This window comes from Rhipicephalus sanguineus, chromosome 4 (assembly GCF_013339695.2).
Source record: "Rhipicephalus sanguineus isolate Rsan-2018 chromosome 4, BIME_Rsan_1.4, whole genome shotgun sequence".
Taxonomy (NCBI): domain Eukaryota; kingdom Metazoa; phylum Arthropoda; class Arachnida; order Ixodida; family Ixodidae; genus Rhipicephalus; species Rhipicephalus sanguineus.
This window is the reverse complement of record NC_051179.1, coordinates 121,954,391-121,976,715: the sequence shown is the minus strand read 5'-3', so window position 1 is coordinate 121,976,715 and position 22,325 is coordinate 121,954,391. Positions and strand designations below refer to the sequence as shown.

Genomic DNA, 22,325 nt, shown 5'->3' with positions numbered 1-22,325 from the left:
TTCTTAACTAGCAGATGCCGGTTGTAAGTGCCCCTTTCTGGTCCCAGCACAAAGGATGCCCCCGTTCAGTCCACTTCGACAAGACAAATGTAAGCATATAGCGTGTGCAAAACGATTGATTGATTTATTGAGTAAAACAACTTCGTGGGCAACTTGGTTTACATGTACAGAACCCACTGCAGTGCAGAGGAACAAGGACACAAGGCCAGGTCACCACGTGGTGTCCTGTCCTTCCTCTCTACGTGTTCCTCCTCACTACAAGGTCTACTGTGCCTAATGGATTAACTGATTCATGGATTGCTTTGTATCCTACATCTGAACCAGTGCTTTTCCTTCCCTTGGTAGCCGTTCCACATGGATTACATCGTCAGCGTGGCGAACTTGTGGGCCACTATGTTCCACATTCCACTCAACACCAATCCGGAGGAGATAGGCGAGATCCTTGAAAGTGTCGATGTGCAAGAACTCTGCTCACTGGACCAAGACGCACAAGCAGCTGCCGATGAGGCCGCCATTAGCCGTCTGAGATTCGTCGAAGCGAAGCCATGTTGTCTGTCAATCAAGCAGCCACAACACAGCGTGACGCCAAAATGACGTTTACGCACACATTATGAAGAAACAAAAAGAATAGTTTTTAGCATAGCCACAGAGTGGGTTGTTTGGAAAGGCATCGAAGATGCCGGCTCCACTGATCGGGCTGGCAGTTGCTCTCCTGCCACGCCCGCGACAACGAGAGCCCGACGATGCGTTAGACATGACGGATGAATTCTGGCGACATTTTGGACTGTCGAAGGAGAATGTGCAATGGCTGTTTCGGCTGAGGAACTGGAAGGGGTGCGAGCGACGTGACTGTCGGTGGAACGCAACATGTTGTGTGTGCTGCGTAGGTTTCTTGCGACCGAGAGCTTTATATGTTCCGTTGGAAGAGAGGAGACGATGCACACGGCGCAGTCAACTGTGAGCAACTGCATCAAACGCGTTTCCCAAGCATTCGTGAAAGTGTGCGCGCGAAATGGGTGGGTTACCTTCCCGACGACGACCGACGAAAAGGCGGCCGTGAAAGGCGGCGCGTGACTCCGCGCCAATCGCGGAGTCATCTGCTGCATCGACGGCACCCTATTCGGCATTAAAGCGCCCAATGGACCACGCAAGGCATCATTCATATGCAGGAGGCACTTATATGCTGTCAACGTTGTGATCGTCACTTTGTTTTCTTGTTTTACTGCACCCGCGCCGGATTCTTTAGGGACCGTCTTGTTGTGTTTGCTAACAAGTGATTTTCGCCGCGAACGCTTTCCCCGATCTGCGATGCAGAGATGCGGATCTTGGCCATCGAATGTATGCGGCCGGGGCCGGACCACCACTCCTTCAACTGGCACACGATCTTGCCGCACAGAGGGTGTCTGGCGGAGCGCATTGCAGAATCAGGCTGCTTGGTGAGATGAAAGTGCTCTTCTCATGGCCGCAGGCGCGCTAAAGAATTTACACGACTCCCACTCAGTACGTCCCAGAAGGTAAAAAAGTAGTGGAGTCACGGTGCGACTTCTTTAAGGACCTGACCCAAGTGATCAGAACAAATGAACAGCTCACTGCACTAAGAGTCTGCTCAGCTGTTCCAGCAGTGACGTAAGATTATCTATGAGAAGTTGAGAACTAACAGACAATAATGCCAAGTATAGGGGATGTTATTTGTATTAATTAAAATATAAATGTGAAGAAAGCAAACTGGTCGAAAAGATAACTTGCCGCCGGCAGGGACCGTACCTGCGACCTTCGAATAACGCGTCCTCTATCACTGAGTTACGGCGGTGGTCATCCGCCCGTCCACTTTATGAGGTATATATGTGCAGTTAAACCTAGGAGTTTTAGTCAGCACCGATCGCAGCCATGGCTGCGAGTGTAGAACACTCTTTTTCTGCCTGTCGGCGGCAATGCGGAACACTTACACTGACGCGTTATTCGTAGGTCGCAGATTTGTTCACATTTATATTCTAATTAGTACAAATAACATCCCCTACACTTGGAATTATTGTATGTGAGTTTTCATTTTTATTGTGTCTAACAAAGCAAAACAAGCCCTTAAAAAGTTATCTTCTTTTCTAAGATTATCTAGGACATTGTAATACGGCATTGTGCTACATGAGTATATGCAGCATAGTACATTCTTTCCATGTTTGTGCAGGTGACAGTGGCTACCCGTTGGAGCAGTGGCTCCTTATCCCGCTCTCCGGCCATCTTCCCGAACACACTGCCGAAGGAAGATTTAACGCCGAGCACATCGCCATGCGCTTCGTTGTGGAGCGGTGCATAGCATTGATGCAGAACTATCGATGATACTATCAATACTATGGATTGTTGAGTCATTGTCGAACTATCGATAGCGCTATCGATAATAATGCTGGTAGTACTGTCGACTGTAGTTTAAATAGAACAATCAAAAGTATAAAACCAGCCGCGCGAACACATCGCAGCATAAACTTGGTTCCCCGAATGCGTGGTCTATGATGGCGGTTATAACCACGACAGCATTGACAAGGCAACGCTATCGCTCGATATACTTTACTACAACACGAAGCGACCAGCTCCACCGATATTTCTTTCTGTACTTCTTATGCAGCCCCGGACCTACCAGATCTTTCCACGGATCAGCAAAGCAAGCTAATGAATGCAAAAATTGCTAACGGAAGCGTTATATCCGACCGTGCATTCGGAACAATACTGAATCCGCCCGCGGACAAACGAAAACGAGCAGAGAAAGCAACATCGGTAGCTCGTATCACGTGGGTCTGAAATTCTGCAGATCGAGGTGATAACTTCCGCACCCAGCAGTCTGCACTTCTACAGATTGCTGGATGTCGAGCACCTACCGTGCTTCGCTCATACGCTGAACCTCGATGTTCAGGATGGGCTAAAGAGCAGTTAAGAACTAGCATCCGTGCTCGTAAAGTGCAAGAATATTCGCAATGCCCACGAACTATAGGTGGCGCGCCGTGATTTTCAAGATGGCGCCAGGAGGAGGGTCAACCCGTTTGTTAGCATAGGAACAGATAGGACGTGCGGACGTACGGCCCGTGCCACTTTCACCGGATGAAGTCATGAGGCGCGCTGAATTGGATATGAGACTAAAATACTTTCCCAAACCATGGAAAGTGCAAAGTACCCCCCACCCAATTATTTGCTGCGGTGTGAAAGGTTATATTTCAAATCCGTTACCGTGCATAACGATGCTTTGCGAAATCCTGTGCGTGCTACATAAAACTACATGAACTAAAATTGACGTATGAGCTGAACGGCACACCGCGGTAGTACGTACCGAGCCTGCCTGACGGATTTGCCGCAGTAGTAGGCCGCCAGCGAGTAGCGTCATCGCTGCAGAACGGGACCGCACGTTTAACGTGGTTATGGTTTGCAACACGGTGTAAGAAAATTAATATAGGTGTGGACACTCTCCGCCCGCCGCTAAGGAGAGCGCGTCCAGATAATGTTAGCCTTTAATACATGCGCCGGCCGCAGTTTCGTGGGGGGCGCTGCGACATGGGGGCTTAAGAAACCTATTGCGACGAGGCGAACGCGCGTTTTTCTTCATTTTTTTTTCACCTCATTGCATTTTTTCACGGCGAGTTTTCATACGGCCACGGTGTAAACGGCGCACCCGACGCACATAGCGTCCCTAACAGCGTTGCGTACGTAAAAGCGCGGCGTCTTGCTTAGAGCGCGTGAGCAGTCTTTCTGCTCGCTGACTTCTCAGGTGCGCAACGCCGTTACGGACGCTACGCACGCAGCTCGTCTTCTATAGTACATGCGCCGGCCGCGGTTGCGTGGGAGGCGCTGCGACATGGGGGCCGAGAGGAGGAAAGAGGCGAACATTATGTGGACGCGCCGTCGGGCGGAGTGTCCACACCTAAATTATTTTTCTTACACCGTGGTTTGCAAGCATAATACGCCGTCGTCATTACTTGCGCAGTCGGTGATGATTAGTGGGGTTTTTTGGCGCAAGGGCCATGGGTGGCCAAAAAGCGCCATGTCTTTTATGTGGTGTTAGCGATGACCAGTGATACGATGATAGGGTGTATTGTGGCTGTATAGAGGCCTAAAATCACGCGCTATAATGAAGCGTAAAAAATGTGTATACAGTCTAAAATAATGGCAGTGACAAGTGGTGTGATCTATGGTTGTGGGATAAATGACGAGTGATCATGGTATTTACAAGTGAAAAACGGGATAAGAGCACGAGTGCCTCCTCAAGGCCTTTGATCCCAAAGGCCGGGAGGCAGGTGCTTCCTTTGATGGAAACCGTAGCAGCAGCCTCAGTCATGAGGCCGCGCTACGGAGCGCCTGGAAAAATAACGTTGAAATTATGTACACTTTTTAAAAATTCAAAGAGGGACTGATATTTAAAAAGGGGTTCTCTGCCAATGAACATAGCAGGATGAAGAGGGTACTGCAGGTATACAGATGAAAAATGCTTTTTTCTGAGAGCGTCTAGTTCCCTGCATTGCAGTAAGGTTGGAGTACAGTGAGGGGGTCGCCACAATGGTCACACACAGGTGGATCGCCTCCGGACAAAATGTATGAATGTGTACTGTATGTGTGGCCAATCCTAAGTCTGCAGAGTATAACTTCTGTGTGGCGTGATTTTGATACTGGCGGCCAGTTACCTAGTTGTGGCTTGATAGCGTGCAGTTTATTTTGTGTGTGCCTATCCCATGTGCTCTGCCAAAAGGCCCTGAGCTTTCTTTTGAGGAATGGTTTTAAGTCTATTGGAGGGATAGCTACAGATGTATTGGGACTGTTTTCGTGGGCGGATGCTGCTAGCTGATCCGCCAACACGTTGCCTTGTATCTCGCGGTGCCCTGGCACCCAGCACACTACGACGTGTTGTTTAAGTGAGTAGATCGTGCATAAAATAGAGTAGAGCGAGACAAGGACCGGATTTGTGTGTTTTGTCATAGTTTTTAAGGCTTTCACTACACTTAATGAATCCGTGTATATCACTGCCTTTTGTAGTTTTAACTGTTTTATGTGTTTAACTGCCGCAAGTATCGCGTAGGCTTCTGCCGTGAAGATACTGGAATCAGGGTGCAGAATACCGGAATCGGAAAAGGATGGACCAACGGCTGCGTACGACACAGAAGTGTTAGACTTTGAGGCATCTGTAAAGAACTCAGGGTGTGGGTACTTGTATTGTAATTCAAGGAAGTGTGTACGGATATGTGCAAGTGGCGCATGCTTGGTAACTTCGACGAAAGAAACATGGCAATCTATAAGCTGCCACTGCCACGGCGGGAGATAGGCAGCGGGAGCCATTAGACAGTGTTCGAGAAGTGGCACACCCATTTCTTCAGCTAGGCTCCTCACACGAAGTGAGTACGGCTGTCTCATCGAAGGGCGGTTGTGAAAGAGTTCAGAAGCGGACAACTCACTGATTGTGGGGTGTGAGGGGTGTTCCTTGTTTGCGTTTACCTTGAGGAAATATACGAACGAAAGGTAAGATCTCTGGAGGCGCAACGACCACTAGTTCGATTCAACGTAAAGGCTTTCTATGGGGCTAGTACGAAAGGCACCCGTAGAAAGACGAATGCCCAAATGGTGGACTGGGTCAAGCATCTTCAAAGCACTTGGTGTCGCAGAGCGATAGATTATCGCCCCGTAATCTAGGCGCGTGCGTACAAGGCTTTTATAAAGGTTCATCAGGCATTTCCTGTCACTACCCCACATAGTGCGTGACAACACTTTTAGAATGTTCATGGTTTTTATGCACTTGCTTTTTATGTACTTAATGTGTGGTATAAACGAAAGTTTTGTGTCTAGAATTAGCCCTAAAAACTTGTGCTCCGTTTTTACCGACAGACGCTGACCGTGTAGGCCAATGTCTGGATCGGGATGAAGGCCTCTCTTTCTGGAGAATAAGACACAAGTGCTTTTTTGTCCATTCAGTATAAACCCGTTCTCATCTGCCCATTTAGAGACCTTGTTCAGGCCCAGCTGGACCTGCCGCTCACACATTGAAAGGTTGCAGGATTTAAAGCCGATCTGTACATCGTCGACATATGTGAAATAAAACATGTTACGTGGGATGCACAGACGCAGCGAATTCATTTTGATAATGAAAAGTGTACAACTTAGTACACCTCCTTGCGGCACTCCTGTTTCTTGGACAAATGCTCGGGACAAGACATTGCCTACTCGAACACGGAATGTACGGTCGGACAAATAGCTCTCTATAATAGTTAACATTCTTCCCCGCACACCTAAGTGTGACAGGTCTTTCAATATTCCAAAGCGCCATGTAGTGTCATAGGCCTTTTCCATGTCGAGGAACACAGAAAGGAAGAACTGTTTATGGATGAAAGCGTCACGAATTTGTGCCTCGATACGTAAGAGGTGGTCGGTCGTGGATCTACCTTCTCGGAACCCACACTGGTAGGGGTCGAGTAGATTGTTTGTTTCAAGGAGGTGTACGAGTCGCCTGTTTATCATCTTTTCAAAAACCTTGCATAGACAGCTTGTTAGGGCTATAGGCCTATAATTGGAAACTGAGGATGGGTCCTTGGCCTCTTTTAGAATGGGAATAATAATGGCTTCTTTCCAGGCAGAGGGGATCTCGCCGGAAAACCAAACCGCATTGTACAAGGAAAGGAGAGTTTTTTGCGTTTCGTAGGGCAGGTGTTTCAGCATTTCGTATACTAAACGGTCACTGCCTGGTGAGGACTTATTACAGCAGTTCAGCGATGCCTTTAGCTCAGCTAAGCGAAAAGGTTCATTGTATCCCTCCTCGTCTTTTGTGCTTTTACACTCTAGTTTCTGCTTTTCAATTCTTGTTTTGTAGCGTTGGAAGGCCTCGGAATAGTGCGACGAGCTGGACACTTCTTCGAAGTGTGCGCCGAGGAAGTTTGCCTGGTCTTCCAAGCTGTCGCCTTGTGTGTTAACTAGAGGAAGTGAATGTGCTTGTCTACCTGCTACCCTACTAACCATGTTCCAGACTTTAGCCTCCTGTGTATATGAATTGATGCCCGATAAAAACTTCCGCAAACTTTCCCTTCTTGCTTGTCGGCGCGTTCTCCTGCCTTGGGACTTAATGTTCTTAAAACTGTCCAGATTCTCGGCTGTCGGCGAGTCGCGAAGCAGCCTCCATGCTTTGTTTTGTTTTTTGCGCGCATTTCGACACTCGGTGTTCCACCACGGCACCCGTCGTTTGCCGGGCAGTCCACTTGTTTGTGGTATACACTTAGTTGCAGCATCAATCAAAAAGGCAGTAAAGTATTCTACAGCTGCATCTATGCTTAAGGAAGACATGTCCATCCAACTTAGGAGTGTAACTTTCTGAAACTGTTCCCAATCGGCTTTCTCAATCTGCCATTTTGGAACCTGAGGGGGACATTCATTTGTTATCGGTGTGTTCAGAAGTATTGGAAAGTGATCACTTCCATAGGGATTATTGATAACTTTCCATTTAACTAGGGGCAGAAGTGATGGAGATGTTGTGCTGAGGTCTATGGACGAGAATGTTCCGTTTGCAAGGCTATAATATGTTGGTTGTTTTTTATTCAAGAGACATGCACCAGAAGAGAAAAGGAACTGTTCAATCAGGCGACCTCGCGCATCGCAACGAGAGTCTCCCCATAGAGTGTTGTGTGCATTTAAGTCTGCTAGGACCAGATATGGTTCTGGAAGTTCTTCTATTAGGGACTCGAATTCATGTTTTTGGAGCTGGTAGTGCGGGGGTACATAAAGTGAGCAGATTGTGAACAGGTTGTTGAAGAGAACGGCTCGGACAGCCACTGCCTCAAGGGACGTTTGGAATGGTAAATGGGTACATGCTATTCCTTGATTAACTATAACAGCTACGCCACCAGATGACGCCACAGCGTCATCCCGGTCCTTTCGGAATATGACATATTGGCGTAGAAAATTTGTGTTCTTGGATTTTAAGTGTGTTTCTTGTACACACAGCACTTTTGGTGAATGTTTGTGTAAAAGTTCTTGGATATCGTCGAGGTTTCTTAAAAGACCTCTCACGTTCCACTGTATAATTTGTGTATCCATTTTGAGTGTAAATTAGTGCTGTGTGTACTGGAAGAACTGTTGCCTTATGTCACACAGCCCTTTCCAGGCCCTGTGATGCGGGCTTTTTCTTTTTTGGCGCGCTCCAACGAGGTGCGCCGTTCCTTCGGCGCTTGAGACGCCGTTGGACTTGCCATTGTGTCCATCGCCTCTGCAGAGGCGCTGGTTGTCCGCTCGCGGCTAACGCGCACGGGTGTCAGAGTTTTGGGGCTTTCTGCCTGAGCAGAAGGCCCTGGGCCTGCAGATCCGGAGGCCTGCATGCCCTTTGGTTGCGGAGCAGCACGGGCTGCTTCCGCTGAGGGGGCGGATGGCGCTGCCGCCCGTCCACTTTGCGTGGTACGCGCGGCCGCCGCGAAGCTTTGTGGCACTGCCCCCTTGCGTGCCACGTCCGCGAATGTAGGACCCTGTGCGAAGGAAAGGCGTTTGCGCGCCTCCTTAAAGGAGATATTTTCAGTTACCTTGAGTGTGATTACTTCTTTTTCTTTTTTCCACGAAGGACATGTACGAGAGTAGGCGGGGTGCCCACCGTCGCAGTTTGCGCAGTGTGGAGATTCGACACAGTTATCAGCAGGGTGTTCATGTGAACTGCACTTGGCGCAGGTTTGACGGCCACGGCAACTCTGAGAGCCGTGACCGAAACGCTGGCACTTGAAGCAGCGTCGCGGGTTGGGGATGTAGGGTCTGACCTTTAGTTTCAATATCCGGTTTCGACATGTTCTGGTAGTGTGCTTGTGGCAAATGTGAGAATGAGGTGTTTTGTCTGGATTTCTTTATCGTCACGCCTGATTTTAATTCTCTGCACATTGATCACATGCTGGTCGCTCCAGCCCTCGAGGAGTTCACTTTCTGTCAGGTCGAGCAAGTCTTGGTCTGACACCACACCTCGCGAGCTGTTCAGAAAGCGATGCGGGGTGACTGAGACAGGCGTGGTTCCCAACGAAACAAGTTTGGACAGTTTTTCATATTGGAGTTTACTTTGTACTTCAAGGAGAAGGTCTCCGCTAGCCATTCTAGTTGCCTGGTAACCGTGGCCGAGAGTTTCAGTGAAGCAATTGGACACAACAAAGAGAGAGATTGTTCTGGCATTCTTTTCGAGTGTTTGGCAGTGGATGACGTGAAAGCGTGGAAAAACTTCTTTTGGTTTCAGCAAGGCATTCAAAGTGTCTTCGGTGCGCCCTCTCCTTGTGACAGGGCGATCATTCAATCGTGGAAAGGAGAATGAGGCCATAGATTGCGTATAATTTCGGCAGCCATGTCAGCCGCCCACCATGGAGCCCAACATGGGGACGCGACAGCACTTATATTAATATAAGGCATGCCAACGCCAGCTGTACATAGCTACTATAACCAAATATAATGTGCCCAAGAGAGGGCACATACACAAGGTTAACCCTCGCCGCCAAGAAAAATCGGAAGTAAATGGAAGAGAGGAGAGGACAGAAAAGATGCAAAGTGAGAGAGACAGACGAAGATGTGAGGGGAGAGAGAGACAGGAAAAGGCGACTGCCGATTTCCCCTGGGTGGGTCAGCCCAGGGGTGCCGTCTACGTGAAGCCGGGGCCAAAGGGGTGTGTTGCCTCTGCCGGGGGGCCTTAAAGGTCCAATCACCCAGCGTCGGCTCAACCCCCAGGATCCCCTTTTCCCCGGACACGGCAAAGCCACGCACGGCTAGGCGTGGGAGGGGTCGAAACCCCCCGTTAGCTCGGGTCCGTGGTGTCGCTACACACCAAACGCCTGCTTCCACAGACGCCCCTGCGGGGACTTGCGCAGTCGGTAACGCGGTATTACGTCTTCAACGGAACACGATCATTTAACATCCTATTCAGTAGCGCTTGTGTCACAGCCATGCTGAGACTCTAGCCGCGTGCAATTCACTTCACTCGCATGTTGCAGATTTGATCAGCTCGATCCAAACATGAATATCGAAAAGAATGCACACGTATTCTTTTCGCAACGTCGAAGAAGTTAGCCGAGAGGCGTGGATTGTGGCCGTGACTGCACGTTCCATCGCTCTAACCATTTCGCTTCGCTGGTCGAGCTCGAGCGTGTTGGCGATGCGGCGCTCCATAATATCCACAATAATTGTGATACATGCGAAGTACAAGAGGAACTATGCTTTTATTCTGATCTCGCTCAAGGATATTATACGTTAAATACAATCAAAGTGACTTACGAGCGTGAAAGAACATTAACGCACGAGGGGACGTGAAGTGCAACTCGCTCCTCGTGAGTTCAGCTGATCGTTCATCGTCGCTGTCACAGCTGTCACTCTCGGTGCTTTCACAGTCTTCAACGTCCAGTAAACAATCCTCGTCGTCAAGGTGGTTTCTTTCAACATCACTGCTGAAAGCAATCCGAAGAAATTCCTCCGCCGAACGACTGCAACCACTCCGCGTCACCACGTTTACAATTAGAGAGACGTCTGGGCGCGAAGAACATTATGCTCTCGGATCGGTCAACGAGCAAATCGCTTGCAGTGTGCTGCCACCTATCAACAAACGTACAAAAACAAACGGCGCAGAGCTGGCTATGAAACCAACACCAACACTGCCAACACACTGGCGAATGACGGAGTGGAAAGCGTTCGCTGCACGAAAGGCGTGGAGCAGACGCGTGCTCGAATGATTGAAACGTCGCCCGCACGATTAGTAACAGCGCTTTGCTTGCAAAGGATAGAGGTCCTATTTTAATGTATCGACAACTTTAGATCGCTGAGTTTTACAAGAGCACATCGCGAGCCCGCGCGACCTCCCGCGTACAGTGTTATGGGATTCATGCTCTACAAGAAACACTGACCAATGCTATATGCAAGTAAAACAGGGTGAGATTCAACTGAACATGTCACACGATAACATTTAACTAAACTACGTGGCTACAGAAAGCCTCGCGAAGCTGATAGTATGCGTACGCGGTGGGCTAGCATTGAAAGCGCGAGTTGCCACGTATTTTCACGAAAACTTCGCGTCTCGCAAGAACGAATCAGATTTCTCATGTCACGGAGGGCCCGGTTTGTTCACTGATGCAGGGAACATGCAAAGTCGTAGTGTTCCTTCCTTGTCAATGCGTTAATGCTGAGGTTAGCACAGCCGAACAAGGGAGCGACTGCGTAGTGCTGCTATTTTATCGTCTACTAACCCTCCTCGAGAGGACGCTCCTGAATTCCGCTTGGCGGCGCGACAGTCTATGGGCATTGCGAACTGTGTGCTACGTGAGGTTCAGCTGCATCGCTGCCGTAAAGATCCGAGAAGGGCAAGAGCGTGTCAGTAAGGTTCCGCCACTAAAACTCAAACAAGAGACACCGACACGGGGGAATAGCGTCTTTTATGTGCTAAAAAATTGCAGTTACGCACTAGTAGTGCAAGAACTAACGAAGCGGCAGATATGGTGGTGTTGCCCTCCTGTTTTGCCAAATCCTCACCGTCACTTCCTTTTACCATCCCTAGCTATACTATACTATACAATACAAGACTGGGCTATACAGCCCCACTAGCGTGAAACCTCGGGAGGTGCAAAGCACCGGTGTTTCGCATAGGGACACGTCATCAATAGAAATGAGAGGACATCGTTGTCTCGTTGCTACAGACAGCGTCCATCGCCCATCCCAGAGAGCAGCCATCGCAGAAACATAGCTTTTTCTGCGCCAAAGCGCCGTCTTAATCGCCACTTGGGCGAGAGGGCGTTCTCGCGAGCTTTCCTGATTGTACGCGCCGTCTTATTTGCTACTTGCTTTACCGTGACGGGCGACCACATGAGACATCGAGACGGGCCACGACAACAGGAGACGCCAACAGTCCAAGCGCATAAGGTGCTTCGCACCTACGCAGGACCTTGGAGGTCGGACAAGCGCTGTCCTTAACAGTATCAAAGTTGCCCCGGGCACCAAGCCCGTTACCAGAGGACAATATAACGCTGTGAGAACGTTGTGAAAGCACTGGAACCATTCGAGGAAGCCACGAAATTAGTGTCTGGAGATCAGTATACTATCATTTCCTAGGCAATTCCTGTGGTATGCAGTATTGCACGAGAGCCGAAAGAGCTATCGAGTCAGAGTTGAAAACTGAAGTTGGTAAAGTAGTTCTTCGAGAGTACATGGCCTCCTCGCATAATGGAGTGGACAGTTATGAAGAAAGGCAGTTGCTGGACCTACAACTAAAGGACTGAGCGTGTTCGATTAGAAAAATCGCAGACCGCGCCAAAACTTGTTTGATTGGTGCATTAAGCCATTTATTGTCAGAAAAACCAGCTGATCATGCAGCTGAACCAATTAGATAGGAGGTAGTTGGTAACGAAGTTGCGACAGGAAGCCGAATTCTGCAGTTATTTAAGAGGCAGCAACAGGAGCCGTCAACCGCAACCTCGACCGCAGAGCTAATGGTTCGCCGGTACCTGGAGTTACATCCAGAGGAAAGGAAGAACAACCCTTCAGAATTCTGGAAGTTTTGGTAATGCTTCACATCGCCGCTCTCTCAAATGGCTACGAAGTACGTGTGCATCCCAGCAGCGTCAGTACCTTCAGAACACGTGTTCTCCACGGCTGGACAGTTAATTTAAGAGCGGAGGAGCAGGCTAACGGGCAAGGAAGTTGCCATTCGAGTGTTCCTTCACCAGAATGCTTCGCTGAGACATGATAAATATATTGACCGGTTCAGCCGTAACGAAGAGGAAGCCGTTACATGTGACGGAACGTCACGACTTCGAATTTGTTGCATTTTGTAATTTAAAATAACAAAAAATATCACGAAACAGCTTTTGTTGGTAAGTTGTGACTGCTTCCTTTTGAGTATGAATTTATCAATGGCCATATTACCGCACTTTCACTGTGGTAATAATTCATTTCAGACACCTAAAAATTGCTCATATATGAAAGGAGGTCACTATTGCCAATAGTAGCCTATCACAAATATTCTGGTAATATGCGGCCACCAGCAGCAATATTATTACAGAAGACAGTAATACTACGAATAGTACTATCGAAAGCAACACCGGTTGATTTATCGATAATACTATCGATAGTAGTACTACAGATAGTTCGTTTACACTATCGATAGTTTCAAAAACACTATCGATGCTATCGATAGTCAATTTAGCGTTAGTTTTGCATCACTAGAGCATAGGTGTGCTCAATAGCCGCTTCCGGTGCTTTCAGCGGTACCGTAACCTCTACCAGGGGCCGGAGCATGCTGCTGACTTAGTTGCAGCGTGCACTGAGCTCGCAGCAGCAGTAGCCATCATTCCAACGGGCCCCGAATACACAGGGCATGCACCGAAAAAGAGGAGCAAGGGGCTATTACTTGAGAGTGAGCGCGCAGTACGGGACGGTGTCTTTGGGCGCTTTGGTGCAACCCGTGCTCCATAATTACTTCAAGAGGGTGAGCCGAGGGTTGCAACGCCAACAGCAACGTTGGTAGGTGCATAACGCAGCAGTTGTAGTAGTCTGTATTAAAGAGATGTCAATAATTGATTTACACACTAAATTACTGCGAGGCTGTTGCTAACGTATGAACTCTTTAAGGCATAGTACAAGAATTGTTAAGAAAAGAGAAGACATGCGTTCTTGCAGAAAAAGCAAGTGTGAAACGAAAATATTAACATATGTTGGACACTGGAGGAGGGCCATGTCCATGCAGCTTTTCATGTGTTAAGATTGCTGCTGACGGTGGGATTAGCCACGTGTTTTTTTACGCGTCAATATTTGTGTGACTTCTTGTATCACCAATAAATGGGCATCATAGATAACGGCACCTTCCATAGGAAAAATCATATTGCGTATCCTTTCTCCGAGGGAGCATGCGCCACGCGATGGCTGCGAAAGCTCAAAAACCGAAGAAGTGGGCTGCGAACAATAAACCGACAATTATTTACGAAATGCATGCGCGTCCTACCACGGAATCTGGATGCGGTTTCTTTTCTGGCGGCGCAGCTTAAAAAGCGAAACTTTACCAATACTACAAACAAGCACTTTGCGCTTGCGACCTGGACTTCCAATGCTCGTTGCGAACAATGTATTTCGACATTTATTTGATTACTTACAAGCTTACCTTGCTCATTTTCATTAAGGCTGTATCAAACAATGAAACGAGCCCTTTCATTCATCTGTCAATTAGCAATGTAATTCGAACTGATTCGACAGTATTAAACAGAAGCCTGCGGGACGCATTTCTCGTTTTCTGGATCGGCCTTTTTTTAGATTGACTCCCCCATTAACACACATATTCGCGGCAGATTATTGGCCGTTGTTTTTCCGCAACGCAAGCTTTCCCAAAGTTAATGAAGAACAGTTATTGTTACTGATTCTCTTCTGGCATGTTAAGCAATTTCTGTCGTAGCAAACTCAGCACACATAAAAAATGTCGGTTTATAATAGTACCAGGCCACCCCAGAATATATCTGAATGTAGTGGCGGCCGTGTTAGCCACAATCTCTCTAAGTGGACTCCCAATCCCAATTTTATGAGATACGGCTTGGATGACAGCTATAAGGCTTAGAAATGCTTGCTTGCAAAGCGATGATCGAAAATTATTGCGAGATAAATTTAAGGACTTCGTATATATAGATTGAAGACTGATGTGCATCTCGACAATTAGACGCATCTACACGAGATTACTCTGTCGAATTCGGCAACCGAATATCCCTTTACATCAAGGCCGGTGTGCTAGTTCTGCTATAAAATTGAAACAATAGGCCATCTGTTTTTATTTCGTCGCCGATATCCCAAAGAAAATTCAAAAGGGCCTTGCTGGACACATGTTTATGATTTAATTATCGGGGTCTCTGTGTCACCTGTGTTTTGTGTGCTAAACATCCTCGATGGTCATCCATTTTGTCAGACTAGGATGGCTCCACAAGTTTTGATGGAAGTGAAGCTCAGAGTGTTTTTCACAAGCATTACAGTGCTTCTGCCGACTTCACTGTAGCAAATTAAACTGGATATTTCGTTTTCTTAGGGCTAAGTTGCTTACAGCGACGCAGACGGGTGACCATTCCCATCAACCACAGCTGTGCTAACAATGCCCGAGTGTTTTAGGAGTACCCACACCGTTGATACATAATCGACTGAACAGAGATCGGTACGGAAGAATCACTTACCAGGGAACAAAGGTGTGCGCGGTTATCGCACTACAAGGGCTGTTACACGCTGAAGTTAATTCGCATATTACTAAATGGGACAGTCACCGCTGTGTTTGAAGGTCATGCTCAGCGCGCTTCAGACATCCACATAACCGTGAAGTATATATGCTGTAGACCGTATAGGACCAGGTGATGCAGTTTTGTTTGCCAAACCCTTGCCCTGAAGAATTCGTCACATTCTTTATCCCACGGCACACTGGAATGAGAAATGTTTTCAATGCAATAGGAAAACGAATAGCTCTATTATGAAGCAATTTAGAAACTTGGCCACATTTTTCGAAGCTTAAAATTGAAGAGCTTGATGACTTCAATTTTCTTATGTAAATGGCTTGGTAGGTGATGGTCGATTTGACGAGACGTTCTCGTTGGTGGCGCCAGCCATAACGTTATTTCAGGCAATGTTCCTAACATCGGTCCACTTGTAGCACAATTCAAACGCTGCGTGCCTTCGTACCGCTGTTGAGGTTCCGATGAGTCGCAGCGCGGTAGAAAAGGCCAGCGTGTTCCAGACAACCAGAGGGAGATGCTGCATTCGTTTATATAGCAGAAACGTCTCCGGCGACAGCAGCGCAGAAGCGACAGCTGTCGCCGCGCTCAGCAACGAAGGCCCCGTCGCAAGCGGTGGACCCGTGCCACGGCTAGTGGCGGCTACGGTTCCAAGAAGCGCGCCAGGACGCTAGTATGGTTGCCGTGATTCGGCGGTGAGTGAGCAACCGCCACTGTGGGCAAATTGTCCTACAGGGCGTGCGTGTTTTGGCAGGAGTGCGGGAGAATGCCATCTACACGGCCTCAAGGGCTGGGTCCTCCAGCTTGTGTATCCTTGTGTATCTTGTAGTTTAGGACGAGAAAATAATTTTTGTACAGATTGAGCCATAGCTGAATCATGACCGTGGGAAAGAGAAATGCTCCGAAGGTAAACAGGAAATGCACGTGATTCGAGAAACGATTCAAGCAGCTTGCCAGCGAGGAAAACAAGCACTTGCCCTTGAGAAGGGCTGTGTGGAGGATTCAGAAGCGTTTGAGTTGACGACTGAAGAAGAATCCTGGCAGGACTTTGGTCTATACAAACAAACTCTCTTTACCTAGTACACAGCAGTTCGTAAAGCAACTGGACGCCGCCCGCCATAGAGTCGCTTTTCGGTACATGGAACTGTGTACGCGTGGATTGCTCGTAGAGTCGACGGGTAGTAAGCAAAAACTTGCAGCTATCCGCATGTTCTGCAATGTGTGATAATTTGCTTTAGGTACTCCGAGCCATCGAGGTCGCTACGACTCTACTAGCTGTGATTGCCGAACATACGTCGGAACAGGAGCACGCACGGTCGCGCTGCAGTAATGCATCTAGATGAATGCGATTAGTCTGTCGAGGCGTATTTGCGCTGGAAACCAATGTCAGAAAGTGTAAGCGACAAGGAAAATGTGAAATCCCAGCCGATACGTGAGCGAACAACGCCTGGCATGCCGTTATCGCCTTACATCTACTTTAATTGCTGTTATGCTGGGAGTAACGCAAGAAAATGTGTCAGCAGTGAAATGCTGTCAAACTCCCGCGCAATAGGTGGTAAGCAAAACCGTTATCATTCAGTACCGCAGTAACATAGTGTACGCTATTAGTACATCCAAGTGCGCAGCGAAATATTTGCCTGGCGCGTATTGGCCACATTTGTTCTGCAGTGCACTTCCACTGAATAAACATGTTTCGTGGCATATTTTTGACAACCACGCATCTTTGAAATCGCTTTCCTTGCGATGACACATTGAAAGAAAATGTTGTCAGCATAACCGTTATATTTTATTCGGCAATATAACGTTTGCTTTGTTAGTATGCCGACTCCTGGCGAAAACTTAGACAAAAAGAAATGGCAGGGTTACAGTGGATCGTCTGATATGTGTGCTTTGCAAAAGCGAAAATCAGGCTGCCGCAAATGACATTTTCATCGAGCCAGTGATATTGGTTGTGCTTGGCAGGGGCCTAACCGGCGATTTTTTCGGGGGGGGATTCAAGGATGATTTATGTATACTTGTGCTTGCGTTTGTATGTGTGAGTGTACAGAGACATGCCAAATTGGCAGCTCTTCCAGGGTTGATTTGAACCCCCAACACCCCGTAACACCGCCAATGGTATTATTGGCAAGTGACTGCATGAAGCAACCAATCACCATAGTCGGTTGCAAGCTCAGAATAAATATAAGCACCGGTACCACAACTGTCGAGTGTGTATCAATCATTCGTGTGAGTCCCCGTGTTTGTTTCCGTTGTAACCATTAGTACTTTCTAGCGGCTAATTAATGTAAATACTACGCATATTAAATTAATTCGCCGCTGTTACAATATTAGTTTTGGCAGATCAGTCAAGTCGGAATAATTGCGAAAATTTCCCTGGAAATTTTGCACGAGCTGTCTAGAAAAATGCGCCAAAGTTTGTTGGCGCCACGCAATTACGCAGGTACACTTGAATAGCGCAACTACGCAAATTCTCTCTGGGTAGTACAGCGGCGGCTGTGGGTGGAGCTTAGATTTATTTCTTATGAGCTTGTCCCGACTGTAACAAGCCACATGTTCAGCGGCTATTCTTGGCAGACCAATGATGCCTGAATATTTGCTAAAATTTCCCATGAAGTTCAGGTTTTAGGCCCAAAGCCAGGGACAAGAAGTGTCTCAAAAAAATACCTACCAGAAATGCGCGAAAGGTTTTTCACATCACGTAAACGGGCAGCGCCAATTGGATGTTCCATCAATGCAAATTCTCTGTGGGTGCTACCGCGACGGCTGTTTGTGGAGCTTACATTTATTCTTGTTAGCCAGTCCGTGCTTCGCTTTTTAATAAAACAATCCGTGTCATCAACGTTACCTGAAAGGATGAAACCGGGCGGGCGATGTGCCTGAATATCTCGCAAGGCTGCAATCTGCAAAGCCCTCCTTCTCCTCACGTAAATAAACGTATACAGATGTGGCGACAATTTGATGTGCCGTCTAAGCAAGTTCTGTGTGGGTGGTACAGCGACGGCTGTCTGGGGAGCTTGCATTTATTCTTCGTAGCCTCTGGGCGCTTCGACTTTAATAAACTCATCATGTTTTGACCATAACACGAAATGATGAAACCGGGCGGGGATTGTCCCTGCCAGTGGCGTAGCCAGGGGGAGGGCACACCGGGCCCGTGCCCCCCCCCCCGGAAATTTTTTTCCCATGGCATACAGAGCACAAAATGACAGTCTACCTCACTTCTCTGCCCAGCCCCAATGTCGAATCAAGGAGGTCCCCCCCTCCCCCCTCGAAAAAAGTTCTGCCTACGCCACTGGTCACTGCATATCTCGCAAGGCTGCAATCAGCATGTCTTTTTCATCAGAGCGTTCAGTGACTCTGTGTTACTACGGGCGCCGACGTTCTTGGCGTAACGTTCGCGTCAAAAGCTAGCCTCGAGTTGCTCCCTTGAGTTTCGCTGGGTTGAGAAAGGCTGTTTGTCGGAGAAAGGGTCCGAAACTCGGAGGACAATCGAGAGGGTGGACGAAATCTCGAGGAATTATTTCCGCTTTTTATCAGCGTTGCAAGGGGCACGCATGATCTGGTTGCGGCGCTGGTGCAAACACTTAGGCGACGAATATTCGAAAGTTTCGAATATTCGTCGAATATTACATTCGAAATATGCGTATTCGATTCGAAAATCGTGTATTCGAAAAGATTCGAATATTCGAAAAAAATTCGAATATGCGATTCGATTATCACGCATAAAATAACTCGTCTTCCACATATCTACTGCGTTCGTATCGCTAAAAACGTTGCCGAGAGGAACGATAAACATCGTAAGTACACGGAGGCACGATATCTGCCTGCGACGAGCGCCCCAATACGTATGATTTATTGCTGGTGCACCTCTGACGTGCAGCGCTGTTGGCGATCATGTAACCGTACATTTTCAATATTATGCGGCCGTAACGTGCCGCACAACCACTCGTTCACTAAGCGGGACCACTTCTCACGAAAGACAGTGCCCCATGTGACTGGTGGCGGACTGTAGGTACCTTCAGATACCCCAGTCTGGCAAAGCTTTGCCCCATATAACTCCCTATACCAGCCACTTCTGTTCCAAGCGAGCGTGCCATTTCAGTAGCAGGGGGGGGGGGTGTTACAAGGGAGCGCCTGCTGCCTGATCATGTGGAGCAACTCATATTTCTTCATGATAACATGTATTCATTACTTTCATTGTGCCGTGATATTTGCTTGTGTTGTGATGTGCATTGTGCTAGCCTGGACATTATGTTCTGGAGATAGCAGTGTATGTTATGTTGCCAGTCAGGCTGTTAATGTTTTTTTTTTTCAAATAGTTACATGTTAAATAAAATATTGCTACTGTGGAGGCATTTTTCCTTTGATATTCGATTCGATATTCGAGGGTGGATATTTGTATTCGATTCGTATTCGAAAAATTTGATATTCGCACACCCCTAATCTTGAGGATTGCACGTTGGTGTCAGAAAGTAGGTTCGTGCTGCGGTCAGTCCTGGCGTAAACGGAAAGGAAGCTTGCCGTAGCAGCGGTGCGACTCTACGTGAACATTTGACCATGTAGCCGTACGGCCGGTGCACACTTTCTGCTGCAGATCTTTGTTACACTTGCACTGCACTTCCTTACACTGCAGATCTTTGTGACATAAAAGTGTGTTTGCTGTGCCACCACGGTATCTCCCGACTCTCTCACTCTCCCAACTCCACACCGCGTTGCAAGCGCTCCCGAGATACGTGATACTTGGCCAGTGTTACGTGGAACATATATATATATATATATATATATATATATATATATATATATATATATATAATCTATTATAATGAAGGAACGAACACAGTGACAGGGGGCTAAACGATCATCATCACGAGCAGAGGCACCACGAGATCCGCGTTCGAACACCACCATCTTCTTCGCCCTGTGTTCTACTGCCTGTTTCTTAGGCTTGTCCGATAAACCTCATTACATTTGGTGGATCGTGCCGGGTACCCCCATCGCCTACGCCCTGGAACTCCGATCCCGCACATTGCCGTCGACCATGCTAGATCACGCTGCCCAACAGACGCCACCTCTCGCAGCCGCTGCCTGCCCCGCGGTTCACCAGCGAGACAGAAGATTTGCGCGAACAGAAGACCAGGACGTCGAGGACTGGCTGTCGTCCTACGAAAAAGTGAGTGTACCCAACCGGTGGGATGACGCTGCGAAGTTGAGCACTGTCAACTTTTACCTCGCCAACGTGGCGAAGCTATGGTACGCGAATCACGAATCTGAGTTCGAGAACTGGGGCGCTTTCAAGGAGGCAATATCAGCCGTTTTCGGTCGCCCTGCCGTACGGAAGTTACGCGCCGAACAACGTCTGCGCACACGGGCACAGGAACCAGGTGATACTTTCACCGCCTATATCGAGGACATCAACGATCTCTGCAGGCGCGTCGATGCCTCAATGAGCGAAAGTGCCAAGATACAGCACATCATGAAGGTTGTCGACGACGATGTTTTCCAGATGCTCCTCGCGAAGTCTCCTAGCACTGTTTCCGAAGTTCTAACTCCGTGCCAGAGCTATGACGAATTGAGGAGGAACGAGCTCTCACGCGACGTTCATCCCAGACGATCCAACCAGTCACTGCACTGGACGTCATGCCTGACCAGTCCTACCTTCTCGCACAAATGAAAGACTTCGTGCGCGAGGAAGTGGCTCGTGAGCTTTCTCTCCTGCCTTTTGCTCAGCGTCGAGAGCTCTCACAGCAGCAGCCACTGCGGCACCCAACCCCGTTGGCTCCCGTGCTCCAACATGCACTTCAGGAACAGATTTCCGAGGCCATGCCGGTGCCCTTTCCGCAACACCCTGTCGCCGCGCCTCTTACCTACGCTGAGGCAGTAAAGCGGCAGCAGCCCTACCAGCCCTCGCCGTTCTATGGTGTGCCGCATACCTCAGTTCCGGCTCAGCCATCTGCCACGTGGGCTGCTCCCATCGCTACCCCAGCCTCGACTCAGCCGTCCGCCACATGGGCTATATATATATATATATAATCTTGTCAGGCTAAGGTGCACTTACAGGTACCAGCCATCAGAGAGCTAAAGAAGCTTCTAGTCGAAGAACGGCCACATGAATTCAAGGACTGTGTGCGATATGCCAGGACACGATTTCAGGATCAATTCGACAACCATATACGCAAGCTTCTGCAGACTTGCCCTGAAGATGTGAGCCCTTGGCTTCTCTGAATGTGCTGTCATCTTCTGGACGAGTGTCACACTGCTTTCTTAACTCGCAGATGCCGGTTGCAAGTGCCCCTTTCTGGTCCCCGCACAAAGATGATGATGATATGTGATGTTTATTGGCGCAAGGGCCACTTGATGGCCAAAGAGCGCCAGGTCATATTAACGAATATGAACAATGATTATGGTAAGCGGCTGTAAAAGGGCCTTAAAATTCCTCGCGCAAAAGGCGGGTAAAACATATATGTATTAAAATCATGAGCGTGACGTGAAATGTATGGGTAGTGGGAATGAATAGCGAGAGAATTAATAGCGTAATGAAACTACGGGTATATGGCATGAGCACGAATGCCTCGTCAACGCCCTTGAGACCAAGGGCTGCGAGGCCGGTGCTTCTTTAAGTGTGACTACCGCAGCAGCAGCCTCTGTTAGGAGGCCACGCTACGGAATGCCTGGGTAGATAACGTGAAAGTTACGAACTTCTTCTAAAAACGTGAGTAGTGATTGGTGTTTAAAAACCGGTTCCCTACCGATGAACATTGATGGGTGTAATGGAATTTGTTGTTGGTAGGGCAGTGGAAAGTGTTTTTTCCTAAGTGTGTCTAATTCTTTACACTGTATTAAAATGTGAAGCACGGTTAGTGCTTCACCACATCGTGCACACGAAGGTGGATCTCCACCAGACAGAAGGTGTGTGTGTGTACTATGTGTGTGACCGATTCTAAGTCTGCAGAGTGTAACTTCCGTGTGGCGTGACTTCGATACTGGCGGCCAATTTCCCAGATGCGGTTTGACAACGTGTAGTTTATTTTGTGTCTGAATGTCCCATGTGCCCTGCCAAAAGGCCCTGAGCTTTCTTTTGAGGAAGGGTTTTAGGTCTAGTGTGGGAATAGCTATGAATGTATTGGGACTGTT

The 22,325-nt window shown here is 48.2% G+C and overlaps 1 pseudogene; it reads left to right on the top strand.

The window, feature by feature from the left end:
• Positions 1–354: 354 nt before the first annotated feature.
• Positions 355–12,224, top strand: LOC125758289 (uncharacterized; annotated as a pseudogene).
• Positions 12,225–22,325: the final 10,101 nt, after the last annotated feature.